The sequence below is a fragment of the Bubalus kerabau genome, chromosome 2, assembly GCF_029407905.1.
Source record: "Bubalus kerabau isolate K-KA32 ecotype Philippines breed swamp buffalo chromosome 2, PCC_UOA_SB_1v2, whole genome shotgun sequence".
Taxonomy (NCBI): domain Eukaryota; kingdom Metazoa; phylum Chordata; class Mammalia; order Artiodactyla; family Bovidae; genus Bubalus; species Bubalus kerabau.
Genome location: NC_073625.1, coordinates 163875316 through 163890999, shown reverse-complemented (window position 1 = coordinate 163890999; position 15684 = coordinate 163875316). Strand labels below are relative to the sequence as shown.

The 15684-nt window shown below is 43.5% G+C and overlaps 1 long non-coding RNA gene across 1 annotated transcript in view; it reads left to right on the top strand.

Moving 5' to 3' along the window:
• Positions 1 to 15684, top strand: part of LOC129644042 (uncharacterized) — a 41781-nt gene that overhangs the window by 19347 nt on the left and 6750 nt on the right. Inside the window, exons 2-4 of the long non-coding RNA XR_008710710.1 lie at positions 1095 to 1172; positions 1668 to 1787; positions 6429 to 6630. This is a non-coding gene — a long non-coding RNA (uncharacterized LOC129644042). The remainder of the gene's footprint in view (positions 1 to 1094; positions 1173 to 1667; positions 1788 to 6428; positions 6631 to 15684) is intronic.

Below are 15684 nucleotides of genomic sequence, written 5' to 3'. Positions count from 1 at the left end.
AGCTCCCAAACTTGTCTGATCACAAGAATCACCAGAGATGTTTGCTAAAAATCAGATTCCAAGGCTCCAACCCAGAGCTGCTTACTTAGGTTCTCTGAGATACTTTAAAATTACCAGGTGAATCTTATGACCGGGAAGTTCAAAAAGAACTGCCTTAGATGAATATCTAACAGAGTCTTAAGGTTTTCTAACCAGATGAGGCCTAGAAATGGTCTAAGCCAGTGGCTCTAAACTCTAGCATTCTGCAGAATCACCTAGAACACACGATTGCCTGGCTCCACCCCCACTTTCTGATGCAGTAAATCTGGAGTGAGATTGAAGAATCTGCCTTTCTAACAAGTTCTCCTATGATGCAGCTGCTGGTTCAAGGGTGACATGAGTGCTGTCGTCCAGTTGCTTTCCATTTTCTTTAAGTACAAGCCACACAGTAGGAGACACATTTTACACCAGAACCTAGCATTCATACATGTGTTCATCTGAGGAGTTCCACAAAACAATACTTAATTCTTACTACAAGCAATGCACTCTGACATTTTATACTTAATTTTACGTATTTGCGTGTGTGCTAAGTCGCTTCAGGCATGTCCAACTCTCTGCGACACTATGGACCATAGCCTGCCAGGCTTCTCTGGCAGGAGGAATCCATGGGATTCTCCAGGCAAGAAAATGGGAGTGGGTTGCCATGCTCTCCTCCGGGGGATCTTTCCAACCTAAGGATCGAATCCACGTCTCTTACAACTCCTACATTGGCGGGCAGGTTCTTTTACCACTAGCGCCACCTGGGAAGCCCTTTTCTTCTTTAAAAGTTCTCTAAATGGACTGCACCATCCAACAACAGGTTGCAACCAGCAATTTGAAAAAACCCGAATGTAGCCTAATCTTCAAAATGTGTAGATCAGTCATCTCCACACTTTTTTGATCATATGCCATTCAGAGAAACGCTTTTGAGCATACAGTCCCAACTTTCGTATATTTATAAATTATATACTTGTACTCTCTTGGTCCATGTATCACTTATTAGTAAAGCTTCATATTTTTTTCTTACATATAAGATAGAAAAAAAATGTAAATAAAACTTGTAACATTTCTTCCAGCTCCCCAGTGGATCATCTTCACCCAGGCTCCAGAAGGGCATGCTCCACCTTCGAGACTCAGATGCCCAGAGAGGTTCAGTGAGTAGCCCAAGGTCACACAGCTGGCTTCCAGTAAGGCAATTTTGGGGAGTTTGTTTTAAAGTTCTTAAAAAGTAAGGAGATACTCATTAAATAACAGGACAGCGTTAGCTTTCTTTTTGCCCAGCTTTTTTTTTTTTTTTTTTTTTTTTTTTTGCCATACCACACAGCTTACACGCTCTTACTTACCAGAGCAGGAGTTGAACCTGGACCCTTGTCAATGAACAGAGTCCTAACCACTGGACTGCCAGAGAATTCCCTTTACCACTATTTTATGGGAGATTCTATATCCATGTCTACTGGATATTATAAAATGCTGGGCTGCCAGAGGAATCCCCCGCCCCACATTTTAAATCCCCAAGTGGTACAGGAAGAAATATGAGCACTGTCACATTTTCATCAAAAGGCTGCCAACTTCCCTATGATGTAATGTTACAGAAGCCTCAAAATGTGGTCGTTTTCAGTATCTATGAGACGGGCTTTTTTTTTGAACAGTGTAACTGGTTTCAATACCCCCACGGCTTTCTAGTCACGGTGACAACGCTGCCAGACCATCTGCACAACAAGACCCTCAGGGAGAAGTTCTGCTGCTAATTCCACTGCGTCTAGTTTCTGGTAAGTAAGGAGAAGTGAGCTGTAGACACAGGGCTATTTCCCCCTCTTTGTGGTAAGCTGTGGTGACTGAAATTGTTGGATCCCTGAAGAGGCAGGAAACAGGGTCTGTTGGTCCCCAGAGGGCAATTTTATCTCTGTTCCTACCACAGAACATCCTCTCAGGGCATAATCAGGCAGTGTGCCTGTGACTCGCTATGGCTGTCACACACACATACACAAGAGGTTTGACTGGCAACAAGGTTCAGAACAGTGATATGGCCACTAGAATGATTATAACTTCCAAATATCGTGGCACGAGAAGCCCCAACCTAAAAAAAGAGAAAGAAAAGCCAGACATAAGGCTACTTGACTGCTTCTGAATAGTAAATATCTCACCCCCAAAGATAGCACTTATACAATTACAAAGAGGGAACTTTAAAAACACAAGTGATAGCTATACACGAGGTGGGGAAATTTTTCAAGTTGGATAGAAAAAGAAATCTTCATTTTTTTTTTAATGACCCATACTTTTTATCAGTTCAGTTCAGTCGCTCAGTCGTGTCCGACTCTTTGCGACCCCATGAGCCGCGCATACTTTTTATAATTTTTATTTAGTTAGGTAGTGACTTATTTTGAGCTAGGCTGGGTCTTTGTTGCTACGTGGGCTTTTCTCTCGTGGCAGCGATCAGGGGCCAGGGGGTGGCGGGGAGGCTTCTCCCTAGTTGCGGTGCACAGGCTTCTCTTTGTGGGGGCTTCTCTTGTGGCCAAGTATGGGCTCTAGAGTGTCCTGGCTTCAGAAGTTGCAGCTCCCAGGCTCTAGAGCACAGGCTCAGTAGCTGTGGTGTATGGGCTTAGTTGCTCCACTGCATGTAGTATCTTCCCCGATCAGGGATCAAACCCACATCTCCTGCATTGGGAGGTGAATGCCTTACCACTGAGCCACCAGGGAAGCCCAGAAATCTTCATTTGAACATTCAACTTGGAAGTTTGCAAAGAAAAACAGAGAATCCCTCGTTCAGAAAGGGGGATGCTGGGAGGTTAATCAGGAAAGGGATTGCTGGCCCAGATGGCCGTGTTGCACAGGGACGAGGAGGAGGATCAAAACAGTGCGGGCCCCAAGACAGCAGACTTGGCTCCCTCTTCTTGCTCACCCTCTAGCCCAGCTTTCAACCGCTGATGTTTCACTCTGTGTAGGCCTGTCTGTGCCTGCTTTTTCTTTCTTCCTCTTTTTTGGTGAGTGAGGGGCTGCTATTTTTCTCTAGTTCATCTCACTCGCCCTCTAACTGGACATAAGGTAACATGAAAATACATTCACTTTTGTTAAACTTATTTAAAATATACAGGTTTCAGGACTTCCCTGGTGGTCCAGCAGTTAGGACTCCAGGCTTGCACTGCAGGAGGAGCAGTTTCGATCCCTGGTCAGGGCTCTAAGATTGCTCATGTCCCACAGTGTGGCCAAAAATAAAATATACAGGTTTCCCAATTTTTATTTTAAAAGTCATTGGTTTGATAGACTTCCCTGGTGGTGCAGTTGATGGGAATCCTCCTGTCAATGCAGGGGACACAGGTTCGATCCCTGGTCCAGGAAGATTCCAGATGCCAGGGAGTAACTAAGCCTGTGCACCACAACTTCAGAGCCCAAGAGCTTCAGCTACTGAGCCCATGTGCTGAAACTACCGAAGCCCGCGTGCCTAGAGCCTGTGCTCTGCAACAGGAGGAGCCACTGCCGTGAGAAGCCTGTGCACCACAACGAAAAGTAGCCCAAGACTGTCACAACTAGAGAAAGCCCTCATGCAGCAATAAAGACCCAGTGCAACCAAAAATAAATACATAAAAATCATTGATTTGAATCCAGTGGGTTCTCTTGGAAAAAATTGTGTTTTGAATTTGCATGATTTGATTTACAGTTTTATTCTCTAGGAGGTCAGTGGTCACTCTAAAGATAAAACAATTCTCTGTGCCCTTGATTGAGGTTAAGAAATTGAGAAAATTCAGTATAAAGCAGACTTAGGGATTGCCTTCGGAGAAGGCAATGGCAACCCACTCCACTGTTCTTGCCTGGAGAATCCCAGGGATGGCGGAGCCTTGTAGGCTGCCATCTATGGGGTCGCACAGAGTCGGACACACTGAAGCGACTTAGCAGTGGCAGGGATTGCCTTTATTAGTTTTGTGTGGTCTCCATCTGGTGGTTGGAAAGTAGAACACAAGCCCTTCATGGAACTGAAAGAAAAAAAAATGACTCCTTTTAATTCCTCCCTGCAAACATGGAGAAGGCAATGGCACTCCACTCCAGTACTCTTGCCTGGAAAATCCCATGGATGGAGGAGCCTGGTAGGCTGCAGTCCTTGGGGTCGCTAAGAGTCGGACACGACTGAACGACTTCACTTTCACTTTTCACTTTCATGCATTGGAGAAGGAAATGGCAACCCACTCCAGTGTTCTTGCCTGGAGAATCCCAGGGACAGGGGAGCCTGGTGGGCTGCCGTCTATGGGGTTGCACAGAGTCCGACACGACTGAAGTGACTTCGCAGCAAACACAGAATCCACAAACAATGGCCTCTGCCTGTGTTTCTTTGACGTCAGTCTCCCTGCTGAATTGTAAGCTGCATGAAGGCAGAAGCTGTGGTTCTGCTTGTTCACTGCTGTTTCCTCCGGGTACAGGACTGTAGCTACAGTAAATAAAAGAATAGATCAGGACCAAACCCGTAAGTGAAAAGCACTTTATATAGTTTAATTTCCAATGTCTTTACTTGCCTACCTATTGCTCTTGGTTTTCTATCGTTTTTTAGTCACTCAGTCATGTCTGACTCTTTTGCGACTTCGTGGACTGTAGCCCACCAGGCTCCTCTGTCCATGGGATTTTCAGGCAAGAATACTGGAGTGGGTGGCCATTTCCTCCTTTAGGGGATCTTCCTGACCCAGGGATTGAACCCACATCTCCTGCATTGGAAGGCGGATTCTTTACCATTGAGCCACCGAGGAAGCCCTGTTTTGTTTTTAATATACCATAATTATACTTTCCATATATTCTTTCTTCATATTTTAATATTGCAGAGAAATCCAAATAAGGCATGCACCCTAATGGTGTCCCACGTTCACTGTCACCAGGAGGCCGCTGTGACGTGGTTGTCATCGCCTGTGCGTTCGTGTACTTGGTCATGGCTATGCATGTGATCCTCTCCTCTGTTGAGTTGTGTGCAGTGTCCTATCGGATATGTCCAGCTTTATTGCCCTTTACAATGTCTTCAAAATGTTTACTCTATGATTCAATATTGAAACAGAAAGTCATTGCACACGAAGAAAGCCCTCAGAACGCAGGTGTGGTACTTAGGTTTGATATTTGTGAAGTAAATATATGTTGTTGAAGGAACTCTATGGGTTTTTGTTTCTTTCTGCAAAGCTGAAAGCAAGTGCTTTATGAGGCCTAAGAAGCAAGATAGCCAAGAGTAGACGAAGAGGAATTACATTTTGTTAAGGAGATATATGTAAAAAATTGCCTACCACATTGCTACTCAAGAAGTGGCGTGCAACCAGTAGCGTCAGCAGTATCTGGAATTTTATTAGAAATGTAGACCGTTAACACAGAGAACAGACTTGTGGACACAGTTGGGGAAGGAGAGAGTAGGAGGAATTGACAGAGTAGCATTGAAAAAATATGTATTATCATATGTAAAACAGATAGCAAATGAGAAGTTGCCATATAACACAGGAAGCCCAGCCTGGTGCTCTGCGACAACATAGAGGGGCAGGAAGGGGTGGGGAGTAGGAGGAAGGTTCAAAAAGGAGGGAGCATATGTATACTTATGGCTGATTCACTTTCTTGTATGGCAGAAACCATCATAACATTTTAAACAATTAATCCTCCAATTAAAAATAAACTGGATATATATACTGTTTAAAAAAGAAAGAAATGCAGACTGTTAGCCCATCCCAGACCCACTGAATCAGAATCTACATTTTAACAAGGCTCCCAGGTGATTCATATGACAGGTCAAGTTTGAAAAGCTCTGCCTGATATATCGCGGAGAAGGCAACGGCAAGCCACTCCAGTACTCTTGCCTGGAGAATCCCAGGGACAGGGGAGCCTGGTGGGCTGCGTCTATGGGGTCGCACAGAGTCGGACACGACTGAGCGACTTCACTTTCACTTTTCACTTTCATGCATTGGAGAAGGAAATGGCAACCCACTCCAGTGTTCTTGCCTGGAGAATCCCAGGGACGGGGGAGCCTGGTGGGCTGCGTCTATGGGGTTGCACCGAGTCGGACACGACTGAAGCGACTTAGCAGCAGCAGCAGCAGCAGCAGCCTGATATATCGAAAGCTAAGAAATGCACCTGAATAAATCTGGAGCCCTTGCCGAATCCTTCAGAAGAGATGAAAGACATGAGAGATTAGTGTGACCAACTATCGCCTAAGAACTTCAGCTGAGACACTGTGTCATAGTCAACTGGCAGAATTCTTTTTTTTTTTTTAATGATACATAACATAATAGTTCTTTCCACAATTAGGTACAGTTGGACTTGAAATAACAGTCGTATTGGTTCAAGACCTTTCTTTTGCTCTAAATTACTATGGTCATGGATGTGGATACCCAAGAGGAGAGAATTTGTCACAATTTATAGTCATTCAAGCAGTAAGCTCTCAAATCAATAATGTTTTTCAGTTTCAGCTCTTGGGAAAGCCCAGATTAAAGCATCAGTGGAGCAGAGACAAAGTGCCCTTCTCTGGGAAGAAGAAAAGTAATAACCCACATCTCCACAGGTGATTGAAGTGCATGAAAAAAAATACTACAATGGCTGAAAATTGGTTCAAAAGGAGGCGAGCTAAAAGAGAAATAATATGCAAGAGAACTCTTCATTTGAGAGGTAAATCTTTTTTACATTTTTCAGTTAAACATTTTTTATATCCCTCATTCTTCATCATTCTGGTCCACAGTGGGGACAGTAAGTAAAAATGAATAGAACTGGGGAGAAATGCAACAACTGGCTCAATATTAACAACACCAATTGTTTTTCTTAAGCATCTCTGAGTTTTTAGAGGTTCACCCATAAGTAAATGCAAAATGTATGCCAATATACTCATCGCAAACTGTTAAATATGTTACTTGATATTATAGAAGTTAATTTAAACCCTTGGGCTCTGAAACTATCAAGGTTCGTAGCCCAGCACCAGCACTCACAGTGTGACTTGGGGAAAAGTAGTTAATTTCTCAGTGACTCCTCATTTGAAAACAAGAAAAACAAAAGTTGCTTTAAACACAAAATACGTAAAGCGCTGATAACTGTGAGATGTAGCTCTGATATTAATATTATCATCATTGAGCTTTAATTCTAAAGTGTAGTCCCTAGACCAGAAGCACTGGCATCAACTGAGAAAATGTTAGAAATGCAAATTCTGAGCCCCACTCAGACCTACTCAATCAGGGGCATCACTGGGAGTCATGCCCGCAATAGTTGTTTCAATATGCCCTCCAGGTGATCTGACATGGTCTACAATTTGCAGACACCTGTCCTTTGGAATGGAGAAGGCAATGGCACCCCACTCCAGTACTCTTGCCTGGAAAATCCCATGGACAGAGGACCCTGGTAGGCCGCAGTCCATGGGGTCGCTAAGAGTTGGACATAACTGAGTGACTTCACTTTCTTTCACTTTCTTGCATTGAAAAAGGAAATGGCAACCCACTCCAGTGTTCTTGCCTGGAGAATCCCAGGGACGGAGGAGCCTGGTGGGCTGCCGTCTATGGGGTCGCACAGAGTTGGACATGACTGAGGTGATTTAGCAGCAGCAGCCCTTTGGAAATGGTGATCTAAAGTTTGGGTTCCTGACTCTTTAGCTCTTACGAAAAGAGGCAGTGGGAGTACTAAGTTAATGTATAATCCTGTGCAGACCCACTCTCAAGTCTTGTAACACTGTACTTAAATTGGAGCAAGCCATTGATTGAAGAGCAGATCATGGTAGGGATCAGACTACACAAAGAAGAGAAACCAAATGAACAGGAAAGCAAAGTCCCAGACAAGATACTCAAAGCACAGCTAGAGGAACAGCTTGGATACAGGACATCTGCTGCAGTGAACAATCAGGAATGAGAAGGCAAAATAAGGCAAAGATGAAAAGGCCAGAGATGGCAGGGTGGCCAAGGTACAAAATACCATACTTCATTTGGGTACAGTGAGACCCTGGGAGCCACTGTGAATTCTGTTTAGTTGTTCCTTGGGGACAGGTGCATTTAAAAACCTGGATTACTGAGACTTCCCTGGTAGTCCAGTGGTTGAGCATCTGCCTGCCAATGCAGGGAACACAGGTTCCATCCCTGGTCCGGGAAGATTCCACATGCCGAGGGGCGTCTAAGCCTGTGAGCCACAACTACTGAGCCTGTACTCTAGCGCCCCATGCTCCTGGACAAGAGAGACTGCCACAATGCGAAGCCCATACACCGCAACAAAAAGTGGACACACCTCTCCGCAACTGGAGTAAGCCCATGCACAGCAACAGAAACCCAGCACAGACAGAAAGAAAGTAAATCAATTAAGGAATTTTAAAACTCTAGGTTACTGACCGTCAAGATATTGACAAGGTCTGTGGCTAACTACTAAGTCTGCTATGTTTGTTACCTGAAAAATTCCCCTCCTGGATATTTGGAGCTACTTTTCTTGGTCATTTGACCAGGGATCCCTTAGGCCTTGGCTGCTGCTATTCTTTTGATGCATCTGATTTTTATTTGCTTCTCTTACTGAACTTTAGACATAATTGAGGAGTAGACTTGCCAGTGCAGGAGATGCAGTTTCAATTCCTGGGTGGGGAAGATCCCCTGGAGAGGAAAATATATTCTTGCCTGGGAAATCTCATGGACAGAGGAGCCTGGAGGGCTGCAGTCCATGGGGTCACAGAAGTGTCACATACGATTTAGCAACTGAAAACAACAAGGAGTAGATTAGAAACTCAAAGTCACATGTCCAAATACTGCTTTTTCATTTTTTGTAGTCTTAGAGAAAATTTTGCTTTGTAGCATGTCAGTTTCACTAAAAGGAATTGAAAAGTTTCTCTTACCCTTTGCTGTCTTTCCCTCTCACTTCCCCAAGCCAGGAGTAACCCTTTTTCCTTATCTCCTGTTAGATCTGAAGATTTCACGGATTAAAACATAAATCACAGAAGACTATTAAAATGCCTATCTGATTAAACTGATCACACAGTATTTTGCAAACATGTAGTCTTTCATAAAGTCTCAACTAGAAAGAAATTTTATCTCTGATTAGTGGCTATATTTGATGCTACCCTGTAATCCTTTACTCAGTTCTCAGCTGAATTATCCCACACTAGCCAAGTGATTCATGTTGTATTAGACATTAGGCACCAAAGAACTGGGGACCATACAAGTAGGGTAATGCAAGTGATTAGAGGGTCACAAAATCTAACACAATGTAATAAAGACTTCCTTCTAAAACTGTATAGTCACTTAGAATAAATACACAAATACCAAAAATGGCCCATTGTCCCCTTTCTATTTACTTTTCCTCCAAAATATACATTGTCTTCAAGTCACAATATATTTACTATTCCCTGGTGGCTCAGGTGGTAAAGAATTCACCTGCAAGACAGGAGGCCCAGGTATGATCCCTGGGTCAGGAAGAGACCACTCCAGGACTACCACTCCAGGACTCTTGCCTGGGAAATCCCATGGACAGAAGAGCCTGGTGGGCTACAGTTCATGGAATCACAAAGAATCAGACATGACTGAGTGACTAACACACACACATAACAAAAATACTACAAAAGGTTAAAAGGTAGAAGTGGATGAATGGGTAAACAAACTGTAGTATATATATGCAATATAATATTCAGTTTAGTTCAGTTCAGTCTCTCAGTCGTGTCTGACTCTGCGACCCCATGGACCGCAGCACGCCAGGCCTCCCTATCCATCTAATCCCAGAGATTACCCAAACTCATGTCCATTGAGTCTGTGATGCCATCCAACCATCTAATCCTCCCCTTCTTCCACCTTCAATTTTTCCCAGCATCAGGGTCTTTTCCAATGAGTCAGCTCTTCACGTCAGGTGGCCAAAGTACACAAGGTTCAGCTTCAACTTCAGTCCTTCCAATGAAGATTCAGGACTGATCTCCTTTAGGGTGGACTGGTTGGATATCCTTGCAGACCAAGGGACTCTCAAGAGTCTTCTCCAACACCACAGTTCAAAAGTGCTCAGCTTTTCTTTCAATTCTTCAGTGCTCAGCTTTCTTTATAGTCCAACTCTCACATCCATATGTGATTACTGGAAAAACCATAGCCTTGACTAGACAGATCTTTGTTGGCAAAGTAATGTCTCTGCTTTTTATATGCTGTCTAGGTTAGTCATAACTTTCTTGCCAAGGAGTAAGCATCTTTTAATTTCATGGCTGCAGTCACCATCTGCAGTGATTTTGGAGCCCAGAAAAATAAAGTCTGCCACTGTTTCCACGTGTTTCTCCATCTATTTGCCATGAAGTGATGGGACCAGATGCCATGATCTTCATTTTCTGAATGTTGAGCTTTAAGCCAACTTTTTCACTCTCCTCATTCACTTTTATCAAGAGGCTCTTTAGTTCTTCTTCACTTTCTGCCATAAGGGTGGTGTCATCTGCATATCTGAGGTTATTGATATTTCTCCCAGCAATCTTGATTCCAGCTTGTGCTTCATTCAGCCCAGCATTTCTCTTGATTCACTCTGCATATAAGTTATATAAGCAGGGTGACAATATACACCCTAGAAATACTCCTTTCCCGATTTGGAAGCAGTCTGTTGTCCTATGTCCACTTCTAACTGTTGCTTCCTGACCTGCATATAGGTTTCTCAAGGGGCAGGTCAGGTGGTCTGGTATTCCCATCTCTTAAAGAATTTCCAGTTTATTGTGACCCACACAGTCAAAGGCTTTGGCATACTCAGTAAAGCAGCAATAGATGCTTTTCTAGAACTCTCTTGCTTTTCTGATGATCCAGTGGATATTGGCAATTTGATCTCTGGTTCCTCTGCCTTTTCTAAATCCAGCTTGAACACCTGGAAGTTACAGTTCATGTATTGCTGAAGCCTGGCTTGGAGAATTTTGAGAATTACTATGCTAGCATATGAGATGAGTGCAATTGTGCAGTAGATTGAGCATTCTTTGGCATTGTCTTTCTTTTGGATTGGAATGAAAACCGACCTTTTATAGACCTGTGGCCATTGCTGAGTTTTCCAAATTTGCTGGCATATTGAGTGCAGCACTTTCACAGCATCACCTTTTAGGATTTGAAATAGCTCAATTGGAATTTCATCACCTCCACTAGCTTTGTTCGTAGTGATGCTTCCCAAGGCCCACTTGACTTTACATTCCAGGATGTCTGGCTCTAGGTAAGTGATCACACCATCGTAGTTATCTGGGTCAAGAAGATGTTTTTTGTACAGTTCTTCTGTGTATTCTTGCCACCTCTTCTTAATATCTTCTGCTTCTGTTAGGTCCATACCATTTCTGTCCTTTATTGAACCCATCTTTGCATGAAATATTCCCTTGGTATCTCTAATTTTCTTGAAGACAGCTCTAGTTTTTCCCATTCTATTGTTTTCCTCTATTTCTTTGCATTGATTGCTGAGGAAGGCTTTCTTATCTCTCCTTGCTATTCTGGAGAACAGCATTCAAACTCTATATTCAAATGGGTATATCTTTCCTTTTCTCCTTTACTTTTTGCTTCTCTTCTTTTCACAGCTTTTTGTAAAGGCCTCCTCAGACAGCCATTTTGCTTTTTTGCATTTCTTTTTCCTGGGGATGGTCTTGATTTCTGCCTCCTGTACAAAGTCACAAACTTCTGTCCATAGTTCACCAGGCACTTGGTCTATCAGATCTAGTCCCTTAAATCTATTTCTCACTTCCACTGTATAATCATAAGGGATTTGATTTTAGGTCATACCTGAATGGCCTAGTGGTTTTCCCTACTTTCTTCAATTTAAGTCTGAATTTGGCAATAAGGAGTTCATGATCTGAGCCACAGTCAGCTCCTGGTCTTTTCTTGCTGATTGCATAGAGCGTCTCCATCTTTGGCTGCAAAGAATATAATCAATCTGACTTCAGTGTTGGCCATCTGGTGATGTCCGTGTGTAGAGTCTTCTCTTGTGTTGTTGGAAGAGGGTGTTTGCTATTACCAGTGTGTTCTCTTGGCAAAACTCTATTAGCCTTTGCCCTGATTCATTCTGTACTCCAAGGCCAAATTTGCCTGTTACTCCAGGTGTTTCTTGACTTCCTACTTTTGCATTCCAATCCCCTATAATGAAATGGACATCTTCTTTGGGTGTTAGTTCTAGAAGGTCTTGTAGGTCTTCATAGAACTGTTCAACTTCAGCTTCTTCAGTGTTATTGGTTGGGGCATAGACTTGGATTACCATGATATTGAATGGTTTGTCTTGGAAACGAAGAGAGATCATTCTGTCGTTTTTGAGACTGCATCCAAGTACTGCATTTTGGACTCTTTTGTTGACTATGATGGCTACTCCATTTCTTCTAAGGGATTCCTGCCCACAGTAGTAGAAAAAATGGTCATCTGAGTTAAATTCACCCATTCCAGTCCATTTTAGTTTTCTGATTCCTAAAATGTCGACTTTCACTCTTGCCATCTCCTGTTTGACCACTTCCAATTTGCCTTGATTCATGGACCTAACACTCCAGGTTCCTATGCAATATTGCTTTTTACAGCATCAAACCTTGCTTCTATCACCAATCACATCCACAACTGGGTGTTATTTTTGCTTTGGCTCCATCCCTTCATTCTTTCTGGAATTATTTCTCCACTGATCTCCAGTAGCATATCGGGCACCTACCGACCTGGGGAGTTCATCTTTCAGTATCCTATCATTTTGCCTTTTCATGCTGTTCATGGGGTTCTTAAGGCAAGAATACTGAAGTGGTTTGCCATTTCCTTCTCCAGTGGACCACATTCTGTCAGACCTCTCCACCATGACCCGCCCATCTTGGGTGGCCCCACACGCATGGCTTAGTTTCATTTAATTAGACAAGACTGTGGTCCATGAGATTAGATTGACTAGTTTTCTGTGATTATGGTTTCAGTGTGTCTGCCCTCTGATGCCCTCTGGCAACACTTACCGTCTTGGGTTTCTCTTACCTTGGACGTGGGGTATCTCTTCATGGCTGCTCCAGCACATAAAGCTGATTAAAATATCTAAATTCTTCAACCTAATAATTCCACTCCTCAAAATTTTACTTAACACAAATGACCAGAGCAAACTTAACAGGTTTTTTCCTTGTCAATTTTTTTCATTCCTCACCACATTTAAAATCATAGAATGCTTACACATTTTACTCCATCCCTTTAATCTCTCCTACATGAAACAGCAACTGCCTCAGTCAAGTGCCTGAAGGACACTGTTGTTGCCTCACAAAGACATAAAATCAGTGACAACAGAGCCAGCTGTTCCTCCATTGCTGGAGGAAGAGATTATCTTACCTGCCTTTTATCCCAACATAAGCAGGCTTTTGTCTCTATAACTCCCTTAGAGTTCCCAGGGATGGGCATGCAGGGCTGTCCCCAAAGTGCCTTCAGTTCTCTGATAATACCTGGGCAAAATCTGCTAATCTTCCTTCCCAGAAACAAAAGTAATAAGGTACAACCCTGAAATGTAAAGGAAAATCCTGAATGATCTTCACCTTTCAAACTCCTGTAGTGGTTTTTAAAATATGCTTCAAAGGGAGTGGTTTGGAGTAGTAGATGGATGGAGAATGGATTTTCTGTCCCAGGAAATGAAAGCATTTATGCCCTGTGCATCTTTCAGAAATCAATGCCCTCTCCCTCATTAACCAATCACCTACTCTTCCATCAGATCAAACAAAGAATCTGATAGACTAAGATCCTGTGCAGGACTCGGACCAAATATGCATTTATGGTCCCTTATATTTTCTTTGTGGAAAATTCTGAAAGAGATGGGAATGAATACCAGACCACCTGACCTGCCTCTTGAGAAATCTGTATGCAGGTCAGGAAGCAACAGTTAGAACTGGACATGGAACAACAGACTGGTTCCAAATAGGAAAAGGAGTACGTCAAGGCTGTATATTGTCACCCTGCTTATTTAACTTCTATGCAGAGTACATCATGAGAAACGCTGGGCTGAATGAAGCACAAGCTGGAATCAAGATTGCCGGGAGAAATATCAATAACCTCAGATATGCAGATGACACCACCCTTATGGCAGAAAGTGAAGAGGAGCTAAAAAGCCTCTTGATGAAAGTGAAAGAGGAGAGTGAAAAAGTTGGCTTAAAGCTCAACATTCAGAAAACGAAGATCATGGCATCTGGTCCCATCACTTCATGGGAAATAGATAAGGAAATAATGGAAACAGTGAGAGACTATTTTGGGGGGCTCCAAAATCACTGCAGATGGTGACTGCAGCCATGAAATTAAAAGACGCTTACTCCTTGGAAGAAAAGCTATGACCAACCTAGATAGCATATTGAAAAGCAGACACATTAAATTTGCCAACAAAGGTTGGTCTAGTCAAGGCTATGGTTTTTCCAGTGGTCATGTATGGATGTGAGAGTTGGACTGTGAAGAAAGCTGAGCACTGAAGAATTGATGCTTTTGAACCATGGTGTTGGAGAAGACTCTTGAGAGTCCCTTGGACTGCAAGGAGATCCAACCAGTCCATCCTGAAGGAAATCAGTTCTGAATATTCATTGGAAGGACTGATGCTGAAGCTGAAGCTCCAGTACTTTGGCCACCTGACACGAAGAGCTGACTCATTGGAAAAGACCCTGATGCTGGGAAAGATTGAAGGTGGAAGAAGGGGAGGATGAGATGGTTGGATGGCATCACTGACTTGATGGCCATGAGTTTGAGTAAGCTCCAGGAGTTGGTGATGGACAGGGAAGGCTGGCATGCTGCAGCTGATGGGGTCGCAAAGCATCAGACATGACTGAGTGACTAACTGAACTGACTGATGAGAGTATCTTCTCTGAAAAAATACTAAAAAATCCAAGGTTGTGTTTTAAAAACATTTTATTTATGATGCAGTGAAAGAATGGTAAGGCAGACTACAAAGCTATGTCTACATGTGTACAGAACTCTGCAATGGGGTTTTGCAGCAGGAGAGAGAGATAGGGTTCAACTTCAAATGCAATAAGGAAAAGTGGGAATTTGAAGCCAAGGAACAGGGTGGGAATCAGTGAATAGAAAATAACTAAGAGGGAACATCAGCAGTAAGGGGGACTCTGGCTAAACTGCACTGGCAGGATTCTTGCTGAAGGCAAGTCAGGGTGATCAGATATCATCTGGATGGTGGAGGAAAAGGAACCTGATCAGCTATTGAGGATGAAGGAGTATGGCTAAAGTAACTTGGCAGGATTCCTGCTGAAATCCAACAATGAAAAGGCAAACACAGAAGCCCCAAAGTCAAGGCAGTTGATAAGTTTGAGCTGCTACAATATATAGACTAGGTACCTTAAACAAGACCTTTATTTCCCAAGGTTCTAAAACCTAACAATCCAAGATCAAGGTGCTGACAGATTTGACATCTGGTGAGGGCCCACTCACCACATCTGGTGAGGGCCACTTGTGAGAAGCTCCAGCAAGATGGCAGGTGCTGGAGCGGCAGCTGCGCGGCGCTGGAGCAGCAGCTGTGTGGTGATGGAGTGACTTTGAGAAGATAACCCATGTCCAGGGGCAAAGAAGAAGCCCCAGCAAGACGGTAGGAGGGGTGAAATCACATTTATAATCAAACCCCATAGCCGCCAGAGATCTTCAGAGGGCTCAAACAAACCCTGTGTGCACCAGGATCCAGAGACCCCACAGAGACTGAGACAGAACTGTGCTCGAGTGTCTCCTGTGGAGGTAAAGGTCAGCAGTGGACTGCTGCGGGGCAGGGGCTCTGGGTGCAGCAGACCTGAGTATGGCAAAAGCCCTCTTG